Source organism: Henckelia pumila, chromosome 1 (genome assembly GCF_033568475.1).
Source record: "Henckelia pumila isolate YLH828 chromosome 1, ASM3356847v2, whole genome shotgun sequence".
Taxonomy (NCBI): Eukaryota; Viridiplantae; Streptophyta; class Magnoliopsida; order Lamiales; family Gesneriaceae; genus Henckelia; species Henckelia pumila.
This window is the reverse complement of record NC_133120.1, coordinates 45,631,430-45,653,552: the sequence shown is the minus strand read 5'-3', so window position 1 is coordinate 45,653,552 and position 22,123 is coordinate 45,631,430. Positions and strand designations below refer to the sequence as shown.

Here is a 22,123-nt window from a genome sequence, read left to right as displayed (position 1 = left end):
TATATCGTTGAGATTAATGAGTACTCAGAGCAGAGTTTTGGACACCGAGGTTATGAGATTGAGAATAAGTCTGATATATTGTGTCCTAACCCTTGATATCAGATGGCACCGCGATGATCTTTGAGAAGGAATCAACCACCTTTGACTCCTTCTTCTACTGAGAATCCGCCGCCAGTTATTACTCCTCCGAATGATCAGGATAGTACAGGAGTGGATCAGTTTGATGCAACCGCGACCCCGATGGAAACTCTTCTAAAGAGATTCCGATCTTTTCGACCGCCTACTTTAACGGGTACCGAGAACTCCGTTGCTTGTGAAAGTTGGCTAGATGAAATGGATGAGCTCTTCGATTCCCTCGACTATACCGATGACCGCAGGATCAGGTTAGTCAGTCATCAGTTGCAGGGTGTTGCTAAGAATTGGTGGACCATAACCAAGAGAGCGAATGAGAACCGAGGCACCGCCATCACTTGGAGCTTGTTCAAGACTGAGTTCTTCAAGCGTTTCTTTCCTGTCTCTTATCGAAAGGAAAAAGGTGCCGAATTTGCGAACCTGAAACAAGGGAACTTGAGCATTGAGGACTATGTGAGCAAATTTGACAGTCTCTTGAGGTTTGCACCTCACGTTGCAGATAACGAGGAAGCCAAGGCCGACCATTTCATCAATGGATTGAACCCTGAGATATTTACCTTGGTCAATACCGGAAGACCCAACAACTTCGCTGATGCTATGGATCAAGAAAAGGGAGCCGAAGCCGGATTCTTGATGCAACGAGGTAATCAGGTAGCTCCTCAGCAGCAGCAGAGATCTTTTCAGGACCAGCCTGTTCAGTTTCAGCCTCAACAGGCTCAGTATCAATACCAACCATCTCAATAGTCGAATCAGTCTCAGAGGTTTGAGGGAGGCAACAGTGGCAGAAACAGGCGAGATCAGTATCGGCCGAAGGGAAAGAATTTTAAGAAGTCTGGTAACAGTTCATCGAGTTCCAGTGGCTCTAGACAGTTCAGTTTTGGACAGAATTCTGGGTTTTATGGAGCTTCATGCAGCAAGTGTGGAGGACATTACCCGAGTGATCAGTGTCGAGGCGTGTTTGGTAGTTGCAACATCTGCCAGCAGCCGGGTCATTTTGCTAGAGTCTGTCCTCAGCGAGGATCCGATAGAGCTCAGAGCGGCAGTTCTTCACGACCGCCAGCTCAGCCCGAGAGATCAACTTCTACAGTCCATTCTTTTCCGCCTCAGCAACATAATCATAAGGGAGATAATCAGAACCAGAACCAACCTCCACGACAGCAGGCGAGGGTGTTTGCCTTGACAGAGGAACAAGCCAATGCAGCTCCGAATGACGTGATAGCAGGTAACTGTTCGATCTTTGGTTATCCTGCGCTTGTTTTGATTGATACGGGTGCTTCCCACTGTTTCATCTCTGAAATATTTGTTGTGATGCATGATTTAATTGTTGAGCCTTTATCTGATATTGTTTCTATTACTTCACCTTTGGGTGGAGAGACTGTTTCGGTGAGATTGGTCCGTAACTGTGTGTTAGAATCCGAAGGGAATTCGATTGAGATTGACTGCATCGTTCTTGGATTATCTGATTTTGACTGTATCGTCGGGATTGATGCTTTGACCAAGTATAGGGCGACAGTAGATTGCTTTCAGAAAGTTGTTCGTTTCAGGCCTGAGATGGCAGATGATTGGAAGTTTTTCGGTAAGGGTTCTCGATCCAAAATTCCTTTGATTTTGGTGTTAACCATGTCTCGTTTACTTCAAAAAGGAGCAGAGGGATTCTTGATTTATGCTTTGGATATTCAGAAGTTTAGCCCTGAGTTGTCCGAGATACCGGTGGTTAGCGAGTTTCCTGATGTTTTTCCAGACGAGATTCCTGGTTTACCGCCTATTCGAGACATCGAATTTAGCATTGAACTTGCGCCAGGTACTCAGCCTATTTCGAAAGCACCTTACCGTATGGCTCCATTAGAATTGAAGGAATTGAAGGAACAGTTAGAAGATTTTATTGCCAAAGGATACATCCGACCTAGCGTATCGCCTTGGGGTGCACCAGTGCTTTTTGTGAGGAAGAAAGACGGTTCTATGTGACTTTGCATCGACTACCGCCAGTTGAATCAAGCGACGGTCAAGAACAAGTATCCTCTACCAAGAATCGACGATCTTTTTGATCAACTGCAAGGTTCTTCAGTGTATTCAAAGATAGATCTGCGATCAGGGTATCATCAGCTGAGAGTTCGCGACGAGGATGTGCCGAAGACAGCTTTCAGAACCAGATATGGGCATTTCGAATTCATAGTCATGCCTTTTGGTTTCACCAATGCTCCAGCAGTTTTTATGGACCTGATGAATCGCATCTTTCAGCGGTATCTAGATGAGTTCGTCATCATCTTCATCGACGACATTCTGATCTATTCTAAGAACCGTTCTGATCATGCCGAGCATTTGAGGATTGTGTTGCAGACTTTGCGAGCCGAACAGTTGTATGCTAAGCTATCGAAGTGCGAGTTTTGGTTGGACCGAGTGGTTTTTCTAGGTCACATTGTATCAGGAGATGGAATATCTGTGGACCCCAGTAAGATCGAAGCAGTTATGAATTGGCAGAGACCGACATCAGTGCCAGAAATCCGAAGCTTCATGGGTTTAGCGGGGTATTATCGCCGATTTATCGAGGGATTCTCTTCCATTGCAAAGCCGATTACTCAGTTGACCTAGAAAAATGCACCGTTTGTTTGGTCCGAACAGTGTGAGGCTAGTTTCATTGAGCTGAAGAAGAGATTGACCAGCGCTCCGATCTTGTCTATTCCATCAGGTACTGGAGGTTTCTCTGTGTACTGCGATGCTTCTCACCATGGTCTTGGATGCATTCTCATGCAGAGGAAGCACGTCATAGCTTATGCTTCAAGGCAGCTAAAGCCTCACGAGACTCGTTATCCGATCCATGATCTCGAGCTAGCTGCAATCGTGTTTTCTTTGAAGACTTGGCGCCATTACCTGTATGGCGAGTCATTTGAGATATTTTCTGACCACAAGAGCCTGAAATACTTGTTTTCCCAGTCCGAGCTGAATATGAGACAGAGGAGATGGATGGATTTGCTTAAGGACTTCGACTGAGAAATCAATTATTATCTTGGAAAGTTGAATGCAACTGCAGACGCTCTTAGTCGAAAGCTTTGTTCTTTGTCTCTTTCTACGATCGGTGTCTCTCGATTGATTGAAGATTGTTGTACTTCTGGTTTGGAGTTTGAGACCGATAGGAGATCCATCAGAGTTTTTGCAATTCAAGCCGAGCCAGAGTTGTTTCAGTCGATTAGAGAAGCTCAGAGATCAGATCCGAGTATTCAGAGTTCGATAGAGAGAGTCCAATCAGGTCACCAGTCAGAGTTTCAGGTCAGGGATGACATTTTGTTTGTGAATAGCCATATTGTTGTGCCCGATGTTTTTGAGTTGAGACAGCGCATTCTTCGGGAGGTGCATTGCAGTCGGTTCAGTGTTCATCCAGGAGGCCGAAAGATGTATAATGACTTGAAGACTCAGTTCTGGTGGAAACAGTTAAAAGGAGACGTCACGAGGTTTGTATCCCGTTGCCTGAATTGTCAACAGGTGAAAGCTGAGAGGAAGAAGCCCGGAGGATTATTGCACAGTTTGCCTGTCCCGGAATGAAAATGGGATCATATCTCAATGGATTTTGTCGCGAAGCTAACGCGTTCAGTCAGAGGTTGTGATGCGATTTGGGTTGTGATTGACTGGTTGACGAAATTTGCTTGCTTCATTCCTTACCGTATGACATATCGTCACGATCAGATAGCCGAGTTGTATGTCAGAGAGGTTGTGAGATTGCACGGCGTGCCGAAGTCGATAGTATCAGACAGAGATCCGAGATTCACTTCTCACTTTTGACACAGTCTTCAGGAGGCTTTGGGTACTCGTTTGCACTTGAGCACAACATATCACCCTTAGACCGACGGTCAGTCCGAACGTACGATCCAAACTTTGGAGGATATGCTTTGAGCTGTAGTGCTTGATTTTGGATCAGGTTGGCAGGAGTCCTTGCCTCTAGTGGAGTTTTCGTACAATAACAGCTTCCAGGCGAGCATTGGAATGGCACCTTTTGAAGCTTTATACGGGAAGAAGTGCAGGTCTCCGTTATTTTGGGATGAGATTTCAGAATCACCTGAGTTGGGTCCAGATATGATTCGTGATATGGCAGAGCAGGTGAAGTTGATCCGAGTCAGAATGAAGACAACCCAAGATCGACAGGCCAAGTATGCGAATTTCAGACGCAGACCACTGTGTTTCGAGCAGGAAGACCGTGTGTTTCTGAAGATTTCTCCTTTCCGAGGCACTGTCAGATTTGGGAAGAGAGGAAAATTGTCTCCGAGGTTCATTGGTCCGTATGAAATTCTGGAGAAGATAGGAGATCTTGCCTATAGGATTGCTCTTCCTCCGTCTCTTTCAGGCATCCACGATGTGTTTCACGTTTCGATGCTTCGTAAGTACCATCCGGATCCATCTCACGTTCTTCAGCCGGACGAGGCCGAACTTGATGAGACTCTGAGTTACTTCGAGCGACCGATTCAGATTCTTGACAGAAAAGAAAAGCAGCTCAGAAACAAGTCGATTCCGTTGGTAAAGATTCAGTGGAGTCGTCACGGAGTTGAAGAAGCGACTTGGGAGACCGAATCCGATATGAGGCAGCGATTTCCAGAGTTGTTCGATTGAGGTGAGTTCGTCTTCAGTTTGTTTCGTTCTTGTTGAGTCTGTGATCTGTCAGATTTCGAGGACGAAATCGAATCTTAGAGGGGGAGAATTGTAATGCCCCGATTTTATTATAATTGAGTTTAATCGAGATAATCAGGGTTTTCAGTGATTGAGGATTGTTTTGTTATTTAGCAGGGGGTTACTTTGCAAGATTGGAGAAATAAAGGACTGAAATGCAAATATTGGATTTAATATATTATCTCATGCAAGTTGGCTTTCCCATCACCTTGACCCATTCCTCTCCTTTCTTCTCCTTCCTCCCATTTTGTACGTATTGAAGAAGCCATAGCCAAATCGTTTCTTCAAGCTTTCTCTCCGCTCGATTCGCTCGATCCGACCGTTAGATTTCATTTTCGAGTTGAGATTCACGATCACCACAACGAGGGCTTCGTTTAGACGTAAGTTTTGCTTCGATCTCTTGAACTTCGATTTTGTTGAGTTGTCAGAATTTGATAATATTGGAGTGTGTCGTTCTTGAGCTAGTATAGATCGTGTATTCGAAGTCGGTTTGGAAAAAGAATGAAGTTTGGATTTTATATGATTTTAGAGGCATATTTTTGAAAATAGTGATTTTGATTGAGGTTGGATTTGAGTTGTTTTGATGGATTGTGATGATGATTGAGTTATTGTGATGTTGTTGGATGGTTTGTATTTTCCGGATAGTTAGTTTATAGCCGTTATGCCGTCGAAATTGAGTTTGAGTTATCGGTTTTGGTTCGGTTTGATTTGTATATCGAATTTGATTGAGTTTGAACTCCGAGTTGATATCGAATCCGTGTCTCAATGTTTTGACAGTTGATTAGAGATTGGAATTGGAGGACTTGGAGATCGGTTACCAATCAAAGAGTTGGAAGACGGTATAGATTGTTTGATTTATCGACTTTGAGTTTCGAATTGTTTAGAGTTTGAATCGAGTTGTCTCTTATTTGACAGGGTTGATTGAAGCTTCGAGAAAAAGGTAAAAGTCGACATTGAAATGAATGGGAACGAATACTCGAGATCGACTTATTCTCGAGTTCCCGAAAATCACATACCGCTTGTTTATTTGCTTGCGTGAACTTGATTTAGTTATTAATGCACTTGCATTCATATTGAGCCGACTTTCGATTCGTTTTGAAATGAGACGTTTTAGAGAGCTATATTGAAGTGGCTTTGGATTTTGAGTTTTTCCAATTGCCAGAATACTTCTTATAGTTGCTCTGAAGTCTAGGGGATCGAGTTGATCAACTTCCACCCCGAAAGGGTGCGTCGGTGAGTTGTCGTGAAGACTTGACCCTGGGATCCCAACCGAGTACCGATCGATTTTATGATTATCTGACTTGATAATCTTGACTTTTAAATCCATTCATTCATTCAATATCATTTCGATGTTATGATTTATGTTGACACATTTCGATTGAGGTGTTTATTTGATATTGAGTGCATGTCTCTTTTACTTAGAAATTATATTTCTAACCGGATTATTCCGGCTGTTGTCTTTGTTTTGTATGTGTAACTTGGAAACAAGAGGATCAGGAGCTGGACCGAGTCGTCTTGGTTAGCTTGGGGGTGAGATTGATAGAAGTGAGACTTCGGGTCGTAGGGTCGAGTCTATTTGGAATTGTATTAGTTTTGTTGAGTCGGTGGAACTCATTTATGAAACTCGACTGGTTATTGTATTTTGGGCAGAACCTAGATTTGGTATGTTCTAAATATTGATTTGTATTATGTTTGAACTTGGAATGTTTAGAATTTCCTTGTTGGTTGTTCGCAGGCTCCTCGACCCCTCTGCCCATTTTGCCTGTGCGCGGGCGAGACAACACCTCGCGCGCGCGCAAGGAGTTTGAGAGGCTCGGGAGATTTTGCCTGCGCGCGCGCGAGCTCCTTTCTAGCGCGGGCGCGAGTATCTCCGCGAGTCTCTGTTCGCGTAGCCTGCGCGCGCGCGAGGTGATGACCTCGCGCGGGCGCGAGGCTTCTTTAAAAAAAATAAATAAATAACTTTTGATTCGTTTTTCGCGGCTTATTGTGTTCGATTATGATTAATTATTCGAGTTTAGAAGATTAGAAACGGGGTCTCACAAGGATAGTCAAGACAAATGCATATTATTGGCTACAGACTTGTGATACACAGAATATATCCCAAGCAAGAACACTACAAGGTGTTCCAGCACATGAAGTTGCAAGATTATTCTCAAATACATTATAAAGTGGATTGGAAGTCAATCCAAACAACCAAAAAATAGAACTATTTTCCTATCAATTGAGAAATAGTATTATTCAATTTAAGAAATCAGTCTTTAAAGACGATCCAGTATTAACATTAAGCATTCATTCAACCCTTCTAGATTGGGATAATGAAAAATTCTACCAACCAATGGTATACATTCAATGTCGAAAAAATAAAGAAAAGTTCTTATTCGAGGGATCAAATGAAGAGAAACCAGTTATAGATATCTAGACAATTTCGGAGATAAGAATAAAAACACTAATCGACATGATCTCAAAAACTGGAAAGACTGATGAAAATTCAAAGGTTAAAATAAATTTTACATCTTGTAAAATTTATTAACCACTGGACACAAGGAGCTCGTACAAAAGAAAGATCAAGCAATGTTAGCCCAATTTGAAGCTCTGATCTATGAAGCAAGAGTTGACATGACCAGAGAAAATCAACAGATGTTATGCAAGAAATTAGGAACAATGATTTCCACTCACAAATGTGGACATTGCCTAAATACAGAAGAAAATACAGAAAAAACAGCTGTCAAATAAGAAAAACCAATAAAGAAGTGGTCTGAAGCCATCAGTGATATAGACAGCGACTCAATGTAATAATTAAAATTATAATCGTGGACCACACCACGTGTAAAGGCGTCCATTCAAACGATAAATGAACTATCTTCCATTATGTTACACTTTTAATTATGCAGAGTCGGGGGTGGTCCCTTTTTGTTTTGTTTTATCTTTGTACTCTTTGATCTCTCCTTCTATAAAAGGGAGATGATTGTTGTGGAAATAATAAGTAAAGTTTGAGTCTCCCTCTCTCTTCTTAAGTTTCTTATAATTTGGTTCATACAAGACGTATGAAAACTATCAGAAACTAAGAAACATAAAAATCAAAAACAAAATTTAGCCTTATGACAAATAACTTGAAACGACTATCTACTACTACTCAAATAAATAAAAGAAAGTAATACTCGAATTTGAAGATAAATAAAATTTTTCTATAAATTTCGGCATGACCCGTCTGTTTTTAGAACAACCAACAACACAGACAGCAGGTCAAAATATCTTAAATAACGACTCCCAACATTCAACAAGTATCAAAACTAGCAACATGACAGTAACGTGCCACACCTGGCAACCACAAGCAAAAGCGATAAAAGACAATGTTCCTAAGCAGGGAATCACATCCTGCTACCAATAAAAACGAGAAAGTAGGAGTATAAATTTATTACAGACTCTAAGACAGAAATGACACAACGGAAAAATAAATGGAGCCACGGTCACAGGCCTGCGCCTCCGGGAACCTCGCCCATGGAATCCTGCCCCTCAGTCCACTGATACTCGTCCTCACCTGAAAGGAAGAAAGAAGTGGGGTGAGTCTAAAAGACCCAGCAAGATCATGGGAGGATAACGAGTACTAAATAACTACAAGCACACACAAAATTCAAAATAGTGCGTAGTAAAATAATCGTTAGTGCCCCTGAACTTAAAAGTAATGAACATGAATAAAGAATAAATGCATGAATATGACATGTGCAAGACTAAGTCAAATAACTCAATAAATAGCATAAATTGTACTGAACATGGTCATATGAATTTTTTTGAGTGAACTCCGATCCATGAATTGTGACTCTGTGATTGCGATCATGATCATGGATATAGTGCACAATGCCGCAAAGAGGTTGAGATGAAACTCAACCCGTACTTGCCCTATTGGTAAGGAAACCCATAATGAATTGGTAAGGGAGGCCAAAACCTCTTTCAGCCCCACACGAACACATGAATATGTAGTCACAACCATCTTACTTTGTTAAAAAAAATGTAACTTTTCCTTTATTGAATTTAAGACTTAGCATGCACATGTTGATGTAAAGTCTAAGAAGATAATGACTTAATGAACATGCAAAGGACTCGATGGTGAATGATTGGAATGGTGATGAAGGGGAGTTCCAAGGGCGGGAATCTAATCCATGATTTAAAGTTCTTAGGTAAATAGAGCGATACACCCTAAAAGCTTACCACTCACTCCCTTCTTGCCAAAAGAAACTCCACTCAAAACAACGAAATCCTAACTTCTTAACTACTCCAAGTCACGAGCTTTTACCCAAATTTTGATCTTAACACTGTTTATAATGCTCAAACCCGGACAGCAAGCTTTTTGTCTTTAAAATTCTGCTCTTCCTAAACTTAAGGCCTAAGGCTTAGGGAAAACTCAAGCAATTCGAATTCCGCTTGAAACATCAATTTCCCTAGCACTTAAGGTATCCACCAGCCCCGAGCCTTCACTGAATACAGCCCTTAACCCAGTTGGAATCTCACGCTTCCGGGCAGCAAGGATGCTCCCAAAAATCTTCCCAATGCCAACGTCCTAACTCAACCCAGAAATGTATCGATTTGTTCCACGATCCTCGAACCACTATCCTAGTATCAATGTCAATCCTCTAGGAACCTCCAGAAACTCCTTAACCGCCACAAAATTCCCTAGTTGTTGTCCAGCTTCAAGCTAACCAAGACAGCCCCTAACCACAGCTTCAAGCTAACCGAGACAGCCCCTAACCACTGCTTCAATCGAACCTGCCCACCTCAGTCCCAATTCAAACTTACTCGTTCTATTGCTACCACGTGAACTACGTATCAACCGTGGTAGCTCCTAGATCACCAAGCCAATCCACCATCCACAAGCACACAGAAACTTACGAAACATTACAGTTTAGAATTCAGGAAAAATCGAAAATGCTAGCATGATTACAATTGCATTTCAAAGCTTTAAGATCATCCAATCTCAACCTATGAACATTATTAGATCAGCAAAAATCAAGAATTCCTAGAAAACACCACATTAGCCGTGAAGAAACAGAAGGAGCAGGGCACGCATATGCTTATCTTTGAAAAAAAATGGGGAGGGCAGCAGCTATAAACAAATACAACACATAATAATCGTAAAAAAAATGCAAGAACGAACTCCACAATCTTGCCTAGCTAGATTAAACAGGAATCAAAAATCCCGAGCAGAAATGGGGTTGTGCGTGAGTGAGGCGAGAGGGAAGAACAGGAGTGAATCATGGGACTCGAGCTCAAACCACCACTCTAGCTAGCCGAGGAACGATTAACTGGAGGAAGGATGATGCTTGCAAATCTCCTGGTGAAGAATCGAAGGGATCGATCTCACGCTAAGGGAACAGGGGAGTCGGCTGATGTGAGTGTGTGAGGAGGTGTGCGTGAGTTAAGGTATTTGTGTGTGTGTGTAATTTTAAAAGCTAGGGTTATACCCAACCCTAGGTGAAAATATCAATTAAAAATTCAAAGTGCTAAACTAAAGAGATAATTCGCATTTCTAAATTAACCCGCACCCAAAACACACATTATGATTTTTCAAATAAAATAAAAGATCGAATTCGATAGCCCGGAAATTAATATGCTAATCCTCGCAGAGGTTTAAAATAATTAGCTCAAGAGCGCGGGAGAATTAAATTTGAAAGCGACTGACACTGAAAATTTAAAATAATTAAATAATATAAAATTTAAAAAAAACTGATTTAAGCAGATAGACATGGAAAATTAAAAATTAAGAATATTAAAACAGGTTTAGGCATAAAACTCAAATTATGAAAATTCTAGGCGTCACAGTTCCTCCCTCCCTAATACAGAATTTCGTCCTCGAAATTTGAGACTCGCCAAATAGTTCCGGATAGCGATCTCTGATATCTGCTTTTGCTTCTCAAGTGGCCTCTTCATCCGAATGGTTTTGCCATCTCACCTTGATCATTGGAATCGACTTGTTACGGAGTCTTTTCTCTTGTCTATCCAAAATCCGGATGGGCCTCTCCTCATAGGTCATGTGAGGAGATAGCTGAAGTGGTTCCGAACTGAGCACATGGGATGGGTTCGAGATGTACTTCCTCAGCATCGACACATGGAAGACATTATGGACCCCGTCAAGGTTAGGTGGCAAGGCCACCCTATAAGCCAATGCCCCTACCCTATCCAATATCTTGAAGGGTCCTATGAACCTCGGTGCCAACTTTCCTTTCTTTCCAAACCTCATAACTCCCTTCAGTGGCGCTACACGGATGAACACATGATCACCCACCGAGAACTCCAAGTCTCTCCTCCGGTGATCAGCATAACTCTTCTGCCGGCTCTGTTCAGTCCTTATCCTGTCACGGATCTTGGCTACAACTTCGGCAGTCTGTTGAACAATCTCTGGTCCTAACTCCGATTTCTCCCCAATCTCGGTCCACAACACCGGAGATCTACACGGAAGGCGCCATACCAATGTTGGCTTGAAAGCTGTTGTTATAAGCAAATTCCACTAATGGCAGTCTTGACTCCCAACTGCCTTGAAAGTCAATGGCACAAGCTCTCAAAAGACCTTCTAGAATCTGAATCACCCTCTCGGATTGTCCGTCCGTCTGCGGGTGAAAGGCAGTGCTATATAAAAGCTTCGTCCCTAAAGCTGCGTGAAGACTCTTCCAAAAAGTTGAAGTAAACCGTGGATCTCTATCAGACACTATGGAAACAGGGATACCATGTAGTCTGACTATCTCCCGGATATACAACTCCGCATACTGCATCATCGTGAAGGTCATCCTCACTGGCAAGAAGTGCGCCGACTTTGTGAGTTGGTCTACTATAACCCAAATAGCATTCGAATTCCTTACTGTCCTCGACAAACCAACAACGAAGTCCATAGTAATGTTCTCCCATTTCCACTCCGAAATAGGGAGTGGCTTAAGAAATCCTACAGGCCTCTGATGCTCTGCCTTGACCTGCTGGCATGTCAGGCATCCTGACACAAATCGGGCAATGTCACTCTTCATGCCCGGCCACCAATACAATCGCTGAAGATCCCGATACATCTTTGTACTTCCTGGGTGGATAGAGTACGGTGCTGCGTGTGCCTCTGCCATGATAGTAGCTCGCAGAGAGTCACCTACGGGAACCCAAAATCGATCTCTGAACTTCACAATCCCATCTACTACAGAATACAAACCACTATCTTTCTCCTTAGCTCTCTGTCTCCACTTTCTCAGTTGCTCATCATCTTCTTGAGCAACTCTGATACGGTCGAACAATGTGGTCTGCATTGACAAGGCTGACAATCTAGGAGCCCTATGATAAGTGTATTTAGTATGCATTATTTTATAGCATTTTTTGTTTAGTTTGCATGCATTTAGGTTAATTTCGTAAGTTTTATTAGTGTCTTTTGTTATGTGTTTGCATTAGACTCACCTGGTTGAATTTTGTAGGAAATTAAGCAAAAATTGGGAATTATGTTCGTCCAAGGCACGCGCGCGCGCGAGACCCTTTCTCGCGTGTGCGCCGGAGGAAAAGCCAGAGGCAAGCAAGAAGGCTCGCTCGCGCGCAGAAGAGAAATCTAGAGCATGAATAGAAGAGGCACGCGGGGGCAAGCTCATGCTCCGCGCGCGCGCAGAAGAGATGTCCAGAGAGTTACAGAGAAGCCGCGCACGCGCGAGACAATCGAGGATGCACTGTTTGTTTACATTGCGTGCACGCGAGACTTCCTAAGCGCGCGCGCGTGTCCGCATAACCTAATTTCGAGTTTTTTTTAAGTTTGAAAAGGACTCCAATTGGCGCGGCCGTATAAATAGAATTTTTATGCTCTTTTCAAGGACTTTTGATCTTTTTGAGTACGGGCAAAGCTTACGGCGGCTGTGGAGCGAATTTCTTCAGAATTTATTCTATTCTAGTATTTTTATTTTATGTTTTTAAACTTGATTTATTGAATCATGTTTATTAGTGAGTAGTTTTTTTTCTTCGATCAAGGCCACGTGATTGGGCCAGACAGTTTATGTAAAAACTTGATTTGTTTATTTGAGATTTTCAGACTTAATTGATTTTATTGATTATCAAATTTATCTTCGTCTTACAAATTTCTTGGCCAGTTATTTGTTTGCTTGTTAATCGATTCTAAGTCGACAGAGGAGGTCTCGAATTTGATCACTTTGATTTTCAACATAGTGTAAAGCTGACTAGAAATAGAATTCGGTTTCATTATGCGGTTTAGGTGTCTACTGAATTTTTACGGTGATTTATGCATTCAAATTTGATTAAAATTACGAAAGATTAGTTCATCAATATTTGAATAGGTTTGATTGTTCTAGAAATAGACCTTCAAATAAATTAGAAAAATTCCCGTTAATTAAGATTAAGTCTGATATCTTAGATCAATTGCTTGTTGCATGAATTATCTGGTACCTACGTGTGTCCTTGATCGAACTTTTCTCAAATTTTAAGTAATCCAAAGTTTTCTGCTGCGTTTTTATTTAATTTAATTTTATTTGCAATTTCATTCATTAGTTTAAAATCTGAAATCATTCCTTTTTCATTAGTCTAGATTAAGTAGAAATAAATAGATTTGGTAATCATATTTTTACAGTCCCTGTGGGTTCGACATCTGGACCTTTGTCCACTTTATTATAATTTGACCTGGTTCGCTTGCCAGTAGAATTTATTCATACCGAAATAACCGGTCACCCTACCCTCAGCATAGAACTCCAATCTGAACATCTGAATCTCATATTGTAACGGTCTAGCCACTGACATGGAAGCAATCACTGCCGTATTTCAGCTCAATGCATCTGCGACCACGTTAGCCTTACCCGGGTGGTAACTGATCTCACAATCGTAGTCCTTCACCAACTCTAGCCATCTCCATTGCCTCATATTCAACTCCTTCTGGGTGAAAAAGTACTTGAGGCTCTTATGGTCGGTGAATATCTTACACTTCTCTCCATAGAGATAGTGTCTCCAAATCTTGAGAGCGAACACTACTGCCGCTAAATCCAGGTCATGTGTAGGATAATTCTTCTCATGCTCTTTCAACTGCCTAGAAGCATAAGCAATAACCCTATCACACTGCATAAGAACTGCTCCCAATCCCAACTTGGAAGCATCAGTGAAAACCACAAAATCACCTTGCCCTGATGGCATAGCCAATACTGGCGCTGTCGTAAGAGCTTCCTTCAATACATCAAAACTCCTTTGACACTCGGAATTCCAAACAAACCTAGCACTCTTCTTGGTTAATGCTGTCAAGGGCACTGCAATGGATGAAAAGCCCTTGATAAACTTCTTGTAATAACCAGCCAATCTGAGAAAACTGCGAATCTCAGATGCATTTCTAGGTACTGACCACTCCTTCACTGCTTGAACTTTGGAGGGGTCTACCTCAACACCTCTCTCGGAAATGACATGGCCCAAGAATGCTACTCTCTCCAACCAAAACTCGCATTTGTCGAACTTAGCAAACAGCTTCCGTTCCCGGAGTACCTCTAGAACGGTCCTCAAATGCTGCGAATGATCCTCCCTATCCTTGGAATAAATGAGGATATCGTCAATGAAGACGATGACAAATTGGTCCAAGAACGGCTGGAATACGTGGTTCATAAGATCCATGAAAACCGCTGGCGCGTTCGTCAACCCGAACGGCATCACAAGGAACTCGTAGTGACCATAACGAGTCCTAAAAGTTGTCTTAAACACATCCGATTTTTTCACCCTCAGCTGATGATAACCGGATCGAAGGTCAATCTTCGAAAATACAGAGGCCCCTTGCAACTGATCGAAGAGGTCCTCAATCCTAGGTAGTAGGTACTTGCTCTTCACTGTCACCCCATTCAACTCCCGATAATCTATACACAGCCTTAGGCTTCCGTCATTCTTCTTCACAAACAGGACCGGTGCACCCCAAGGAGAGAAACTAGGGCGTATGAAACCCTTATCAAGAAACTCTTGAATCTGCTATTTTAATTCCCTCATTTCCGCAGGAGCCAATCTGTATGGTGCCTTAGAAATTGACACAGTACCGGGTACTAAATCGATAGAGAACTCCACTTCTCTATCAGGCGGAATGCCTACCACATCGCCTAGAAAAACGTCCTCAAAATCCCTGACAATGTCCACATCTGTGATATCTGGACGTGGAGGCAACTCTGTCAAAGATATACTGGCTAAGAACGCCTCACACCCATCATGCACCAACTGTTTGGCTTGCATAAAAGATGTAGTACCCCGTAACCGAAATTGGTAATTAAGAGATTAATTATGTTAATTAAACCAATTTGGTATCTGAAGGATCGGAAGCTCCGAAGGTGAGATCGGAAGCTTCTATCAGGATCGGAAGCTCCGATCGATATTATGTCATGCATGACGTGTGGCAGGATCGGAAACTCCGATCGGGATCGGAAGCTCCGATCGCCCTATCCAAAGTCAACCAGTGAGATTTTGACATGTGGCAGATAAGGATGTTCGGAAGCTCCGATGGCAGGATCGGACGTTCCGATCAAGGATCGGAAGTCCCGATCGAGGATCGGAGGTTCCGATCGATGCCTATAAATATAAGGTCCAAGGCATTCATTTCTTGCCAATTCCGAATTCTCTCATTCGCCCTCGTGGTCCTATTTTAAGGCTTTGGGTACTCTTATTCTAGATTTGGAGTAGGATATTTGTTTTAGTATAGTCAGACAGTGTCTGACATAGTAGCGGAGCAGTGCTCGTGTTGTAGAGCCGTGTTCGAGGCTGTGGATTCGCAGCAGGGGAGTGCCTTAGTTGCGGGATAGTCGCCATCAGTGGGCTGACGACGGACGCAGGTATAGCTATGGTCTCCTTAAATTATTTAGGAGTATGCAATAGCTTATTTAAGGCTTTTAGCGCTTATTGAATGATGCATGGGTATTTGCATTGTAGACTTGATGATAGGCTTGGAACCTAGAGTGGGACTACTAGGACTGCCTTAGAAAGGTACGTAAGTACTGACTGAGACTGCCAGCGGATATACATGCTTATATGTTATATTTATATGTTTGCATGTTATTATTGTTATGCGGCATGTGCATATCATCTTGTGCCTGTACATCTGTATATCTTTCGAGATTAGCCAGTTAGGGTTGCTCAGCCCTGTTAGGACGTTTGATATCGAGTACCCTTAGGTACTGATACCTCGAGGACTCCGCGGTCCGCGTCCGGGATTCGGGAATGAGTGGTCGCACACAGTGGTTAGCTACCCCGATGTGACGAGCTTATATCCCAGGCGCCAGTTTGAGCAGTTTGTATACAGTTATCCCAGATATGGATACCCTGTCATTTGCATGCATCATATTAGTATGTTTATTCGTGCTTTCGTATTGAGCTTAGAGCTCACGTCTAGTATTTTCTGTGTATCTGGATACCCTATTCGATGGGGCAGGTATAGGTGCAGGATTGAGAACCAGGAGCCTGGAGTAGTCAGTGACCTTGAAGACAGCAGAATTAGCTGTAGGTTTTATTTAAAGTAATTCGATTGGGTTGTATAAATCCAGTTTGATTAGTCGGTTGTATTCTGTCGGTCTACTTGTATTTAGTCTTCCGCAGCGATTTTATTTAATGCATGCTTAATTATGCTCTTAACTCTGATTAGATAGTGAATCCGGGTCGGGTCGCTACATTTATGGTATCAGAGCAACTGCATGCAAGGGATCTAGGAAATTGATAATAAGACCTCTTGATTATCCTTGTAGGATTGATTGAGGCTAGCGAAAGAAGATTTGGTTCTTCAGTGCCAAGGTTTGCGGCAGAAGTTCTTACTATAAGGAATGCAACAGTGATGAGAACACCAGTAGTAGCATATCGATAGATAGACTGACTGCTGTGGACGGTTCATCATTCGATGCATTGGGATGTTGATCGAAGAACATATGGATTCCAGCCAGGGAAGACTGGAAGAGAAGATCGGTTATATCGCGTCAGATACCTCTGAGGGCTTTTTGGAACGAATGGTGTTTAGTAATCCATTTGGTTCCAGTCCTTGAAGATTCTCCACTCGTAGTTGGAGAGATTGTCAGATAGACCTTCACCAGAGAATGCCTCGAGTGCCTAAAACATGACAGGTTTCGAGAGTGAGGTCTTTAACCTCGTGCAGAACATGGTTTTGCCGGTATTCTTGTATCGATGCTTTTGGTAGGCATACGGAAAACTTCATGTTCAAAAGCATGATTTAGATACAAGAAGAACGCTGATGGTAGATCGTGAGCAGAAGAAGTCGACTGACATGCACTGACGCAGAGCATAGCTGGTTAGCTATCACGTGCCATTTCTCCGGAGTTCTTCGCTGGAGGACATGTAGAGAGACTTGGACGGAAGTATGCTTGTATCGATGCGTGTGTCGATTGGAAGCTTCATGCTCAAGGAGTGAAGACAAGTTCGACGATTTTAAATACTGTATTGATGTATTTGTAAACAGTATTTCAGTTGTAATGAATCATCAGAATTTGGTGGTATCAGTTCAAGTTATTGGATGTACATTTTGTTGTATTTTGAATACTGTACGTATTACATGGGATTGTAATAAAGGAAATTGTACATAACTTGAAGTAATGATACATGTTTTACTTATTCAAAGATTCGTGTTTGATTACAAGTAATTTTACTAAGTTTGGCTTGGAATTAGTTGACTAATCAACTAGGATAGCTCATGAATTTTGAGTAAGTCAACGGTAACGGATTGACATGGGGTTAGTCTAGGTGTCTTCCTAGGGCTGACCTAATTAGTCGTTTGACTGAGTTAGTGCCACTGATGAGGTAATTCATCTGGGAGCATGGAAATATCGATCTTGTTTGGAAATTTTGAGTTTTTGTTCTAAGTGTTTTCTTAGGACAGTAGTCTGATTGACCTGCATAGGTTGATACTTCGTGATGATGGGATTTCATCGGGATACCAAGTCGGGTATATACCAAGAGTTGTGGACTAGGACCATGACTAGACATGATGGAGCACGACCCTATGCCAGTGTTACTCTGGGAGTCTTTCGTACTTCGGAGAATGCCTGGAAGCCTTCGTGCTTCAGGATTTGGCGGTGGGAAGGCTACTTAGTCTAGAGTTTTGGTAACAGTCACGACGGGGTATGACATTGGATTGGATGCCTGGTTAGGTGTTAGTGGTTTAGATATCGTCTGACTGTCGTCAGAGATATTGGTTTGCAGTTTTGTCACAAGGACCAGTCTTGGAGGGATTTTCCTTGACGAGTACGTACTCTGAACAGATAGTTTTAGTCTATTGGATACTGCTAGACTAGTGGATCTAGTCGGGGTTTGGATGCTCTTGTGATAGGGGCTATCCAGGAGTTTTGGTTTGTGAAATTCCTGAAACATTTGACTCGGAGATGAGTAAGTTTTCAGCATTAATGGTTTCCTTCAGTGATAGATTATATCCGACGCTAAGGATTGTACATGACTATTTGAGGCGTGAGGATAGCGTGATTTATGCCAGTGTACACTTGGTGGTGATTTCAGGTGGGACACCGCGGCAAGTAACCTCAGTCTCGATTTGTTGCAGTCTTAGCAAAAGATATAGTTATCAGGAGCAAGTTTAGCGACAGTTGGTAGTGAGTCAGTATCGATACGAGATTGGTACTGGTGACTACTAATAGCTATTGTCTGACCTTGTCAGAGATAGGTGAGTTGAATCAGCTGTGATTCTTTTGATTCCAAGTATTTGGGATATGCGGACACATGGCCGTAAGATCATGATTATTGATCGAGCCATGTGAGATTTCAAAGGACCAAGACCTGGCGGATGGTTGCCATAATTTGGTTGGTACTGACAAGTTGTGTGATAGTCACAACTTATCGACGAGGTCGATTGGTTGAGCAGATCAGTAATTAAGATATCATGAACCGAGAGATACTTGGGACGATACTATAAGCCGTCGTGCTTATGAGTTTGGATCCTTTAAGTAAATGTCTCGGAACAGTAAGAAAATTATTTGCATTCAGGATTCTCGGGTGGTTGAGATTTTCGGAGTGCAGTCGTTTGGACTTTCAAGTTCGATAGATCACGGGAGGTGATTGCATGTTTTGACTTTGGTAAGTCATGGCTAGTTCGATAACTCGGGTAAAGTTATCAATGATAAGAGAAGACGTAATTGATCTAAACATTTCTTGGTATTAGCAATGGTTGACCCAGTTTTGGAAATAGAATTGTTCCATGCTATTGGATTACAGTTTTGGGAACTGTTAGCCGAATACTTGTTTAGGCATTTCCAGCAATTTTCTCGGAGGATTTTCGTTAAATTGTGATTCGACGAGTGTTGCGGAATTCAATGAGCATTAGCAGGCCGATATCAGTTGTTTGTTCGTGGGATGATATGACAGCTGAGACTGTGTTCAGAGTCTAGTGAGATTGTTGTAGGTGATTTCCCAGTACGTTCTGATGTGCTATGCCATTGAGGTGTTGGGATCGACCGAGATCTATCGGGTAAATTCGTTGGTTTACCGCATGTGTCATGGATTGCGCGAAGGGTTAAGGTGAACTAGTTTTGTTCATCTTGGTAGCAAGTCAAGTGTGACTTGGGATTGTTATCTATGGTTTGATAACCAGTGTTGTGAATTCAATTGATATCTCGAGTGACGAGATAGTGGTGATCTTTAATCTAGACTACTAATGTTGTAGATGTTGCGGTCCCATCTATGTGTTCAGCAATATAGCGGTGATATTCTTTGAGAATATTAGTCAGCATCGAAGAAAATAAGTACGGAATGTAAGTCTGTCGATGCTAGGAACTTTCGGGATTGGTTGTTATCCATGGCAGGACGTCAATTGAGAATCGATTGGTTAACACTTGCGGTTACCTCTGGGATTTGATGTCAGTGTTAGACCAGTGGAGATACAGGTTGGTTGTATCTGGTCTTCTCGTTAGTACGAACTGATTCTAGCAAGAGGGATAGTCGGTATCAAGTGGTATACTTGACGAGGAACTATCACTGCTAAGGTTCGTAGGAACAGTGGGTATTCGAAGAGCAGTTGAGAGCACTCTATTGATCGTAAGGCTCGGTTATACATCCAAAAGATTGTTCTACTTCATGGATGCCGATGGGCATTGTCAGCGATCGAGACCCAGGTTTACTTCCATATTCTGGGAGAGTGTCCAGCGTGCTACGAGCACTGATTTCAGTATAAATACTGAATATCATCCAGAGACAGATGGTCAGATGGAGAGCGCTATCCATACTTGGAGGACATGTTTTGGGCGTGTACTATGGATTTTTGGTTCGGTTTAGCCAGATCAGTTGTCATTGATTAAGTTCGCGTACAACAATAGGTACCATCGTAGCATTGGGAGGACACCTGTTGAGGCGTTGTACGGACGACTTGTCATACTCCATTCTTCTAGAAAGAAGTGGGGGAGACAGTATTTCTGAGAATGTCATTTTTTCGTAAGATTCTTAGATTTGGTATTAAAGGCAAGTTGTCTCCCAGGTTTATCGATCCGTTTGAGATCTTGGAGAACATTGGCGATTTCGCTTATCGACTAGCTTTGCCACCGCATCTTTCCAGTATTCACGACGTGTTCCACGTATCACTGTTGCGACGGTATGTGGCGGATGAGTCTCATGTTCTGCAGCGGTCTGAGGTTCAAGTGAGCAAGGATTTGACCTATGCTGAGAAACCTATTCGTATCCTGGATTATAAGGATAAGGCTATTACGGAACAAAGTCATTCCTTTGGTTTTAGTTCAGTGGCAGCGCCGAGGCACTGAGGAAGCTACTTGGGAACTTGAAGAAAGGATGCGTGAAGACCATCCTGAGTTGTTTTGATTTTAGTTTTGAGTTGTATTCGGTTGTAACGTTTGATTTGAATAAGGAATGTTTCTATACCTTGTATTGCATTCGGTACTTAAGATCTATTTTCGAGGACGAAATATCTTAAGTGGGGGAGAATGTAGTACCCCGTAATCGAAATTGGTAATTAAGAGATTAATTATGTTAATTAAACCAATTTGGTATCTGAAGGATCGAAAGCTCCGAAGGTGAGATCGGAAGCTTCTATCAGGATCGGAAGCTCTGATGCAGGATCGGAAGCTCCGATCGATATTACGTCATGCATGACGTGTGGCAGGATCGGAAACTCCGATCGGGATCGGAAGCTCCAATCGCCCTATCCGAATTCAACTAGTGAGATTTGGACATGTGGCAGATAAGGATGTTCGGAAGCTCCGATGGCAGGATCGGACGTTCCGATCAAGGATCGGAAGTCCCGATCGAGGATCGGAGGTTCCGATCGATGCCTATAAATATAAGGTCCGAGGCATTCATTTCTTGCCAATTCCGAATTCTCTCCTTCGCCCTCGTGGTCCTATTTTAAGGCTTTGGGTACTCTTATTCTAGAGTTGGAGTAGGATATTTGTTTTAGTATAGTCAGACAGTGTCTGACATAGTAGCGTAGCAGTGCTCGTGTTGTAGAGCCGTGTTCGAGGCTGTGGATTCGCAGCAGGGGAGTGCCCTAGTTGCGGGATAGTCGCCATCAGTGGGCTGACGACGGACGCAGGTATATCTATGATCTCCTTAAATTATTTAGGAGTATACAATAGCTTAGTTAAGGCTTTTAACGCTTATTGAATGATGCATGGGTATTTGCATTGTAGACTTGATGATAGGTTTGGAACCTAGAGTGGGACTACTAGGACTGCCTTAGAAAGGTACGAAAGTACTGACTGAGATTGCCAGCGGATATACATGCTTATATGTTGTATTTATGTGTTTGCATGTTATTATTGTTATGCGGCATGTGCATATCATCTTGTGCCTGTACATCTGTATATCTTTCGAGATGAGCCAGTTAGGGTTGCTCAGCCCTGTTAGGACGTTTGATATCGAGTACCCTTAGGTACTGATACCTCGAGGACTCCGCGGTCCGCGTCCGGGATTCGGGAATGAGTGGTCGCACACAGTGGTTAGCTACCCCGATGTGACGAGCTTATATCCCAGGCGCCAGTTTGAGCAGTTTGTATACAGTTATCCCAGATATGGATACCCTGTCATTTGCATGCATCATATTAGTATGTTTATCCGTGCTTTCGTATTGAGCTTAGAGCTCACGTCCAGTATTTTCTGTGTATCTGGATACCCTATTCGATGAGGCAGGTATAGGTGCAGGATTGAGCACCAGGAGCCTGGAGTAGTCAGTGACCTTGAAGACAGCAGAATTAGCTGTAGGTTTTATTTAAAGTAATTCGATTGGGTTTTATAAATCCAGTTTGATTAGCCGGTTGTATTCTGCCGGTCTACTTGTATTTAGTCTTCCGCAGCGATTTTATTTAATGCATGCTTAATTATGCTCTTAACTCTGATTAGGTAGTGGATCCGGGTCGGGTCG

General features: G+C 42.5%; 1 long non-coding RNA gene across 1 annotated transcript; it reads right to left on the bottom strand.

Annotated features, from left to right (window-relative positions):
• Positions 1 to 7,937: 7,937 nt before the first annotated feature.
• Positions 7,938 to 10,194, bottom strand: LOC140875781 (uncharacterized). Its single transcript, XR_012148590.1, has 2 exons — positions 9,948 to 10,194; positions 7,938 to 8,323 (listed from the first exon to the last, which is right to left on the bottom strand). It is a non-coding gene; the product is annotated as an uncharacterized lncRNA (long non-coding RNA).
• Between the last annotated feature and the right edge of the window lie 11,929 nt (positions 10,195 to 22,123).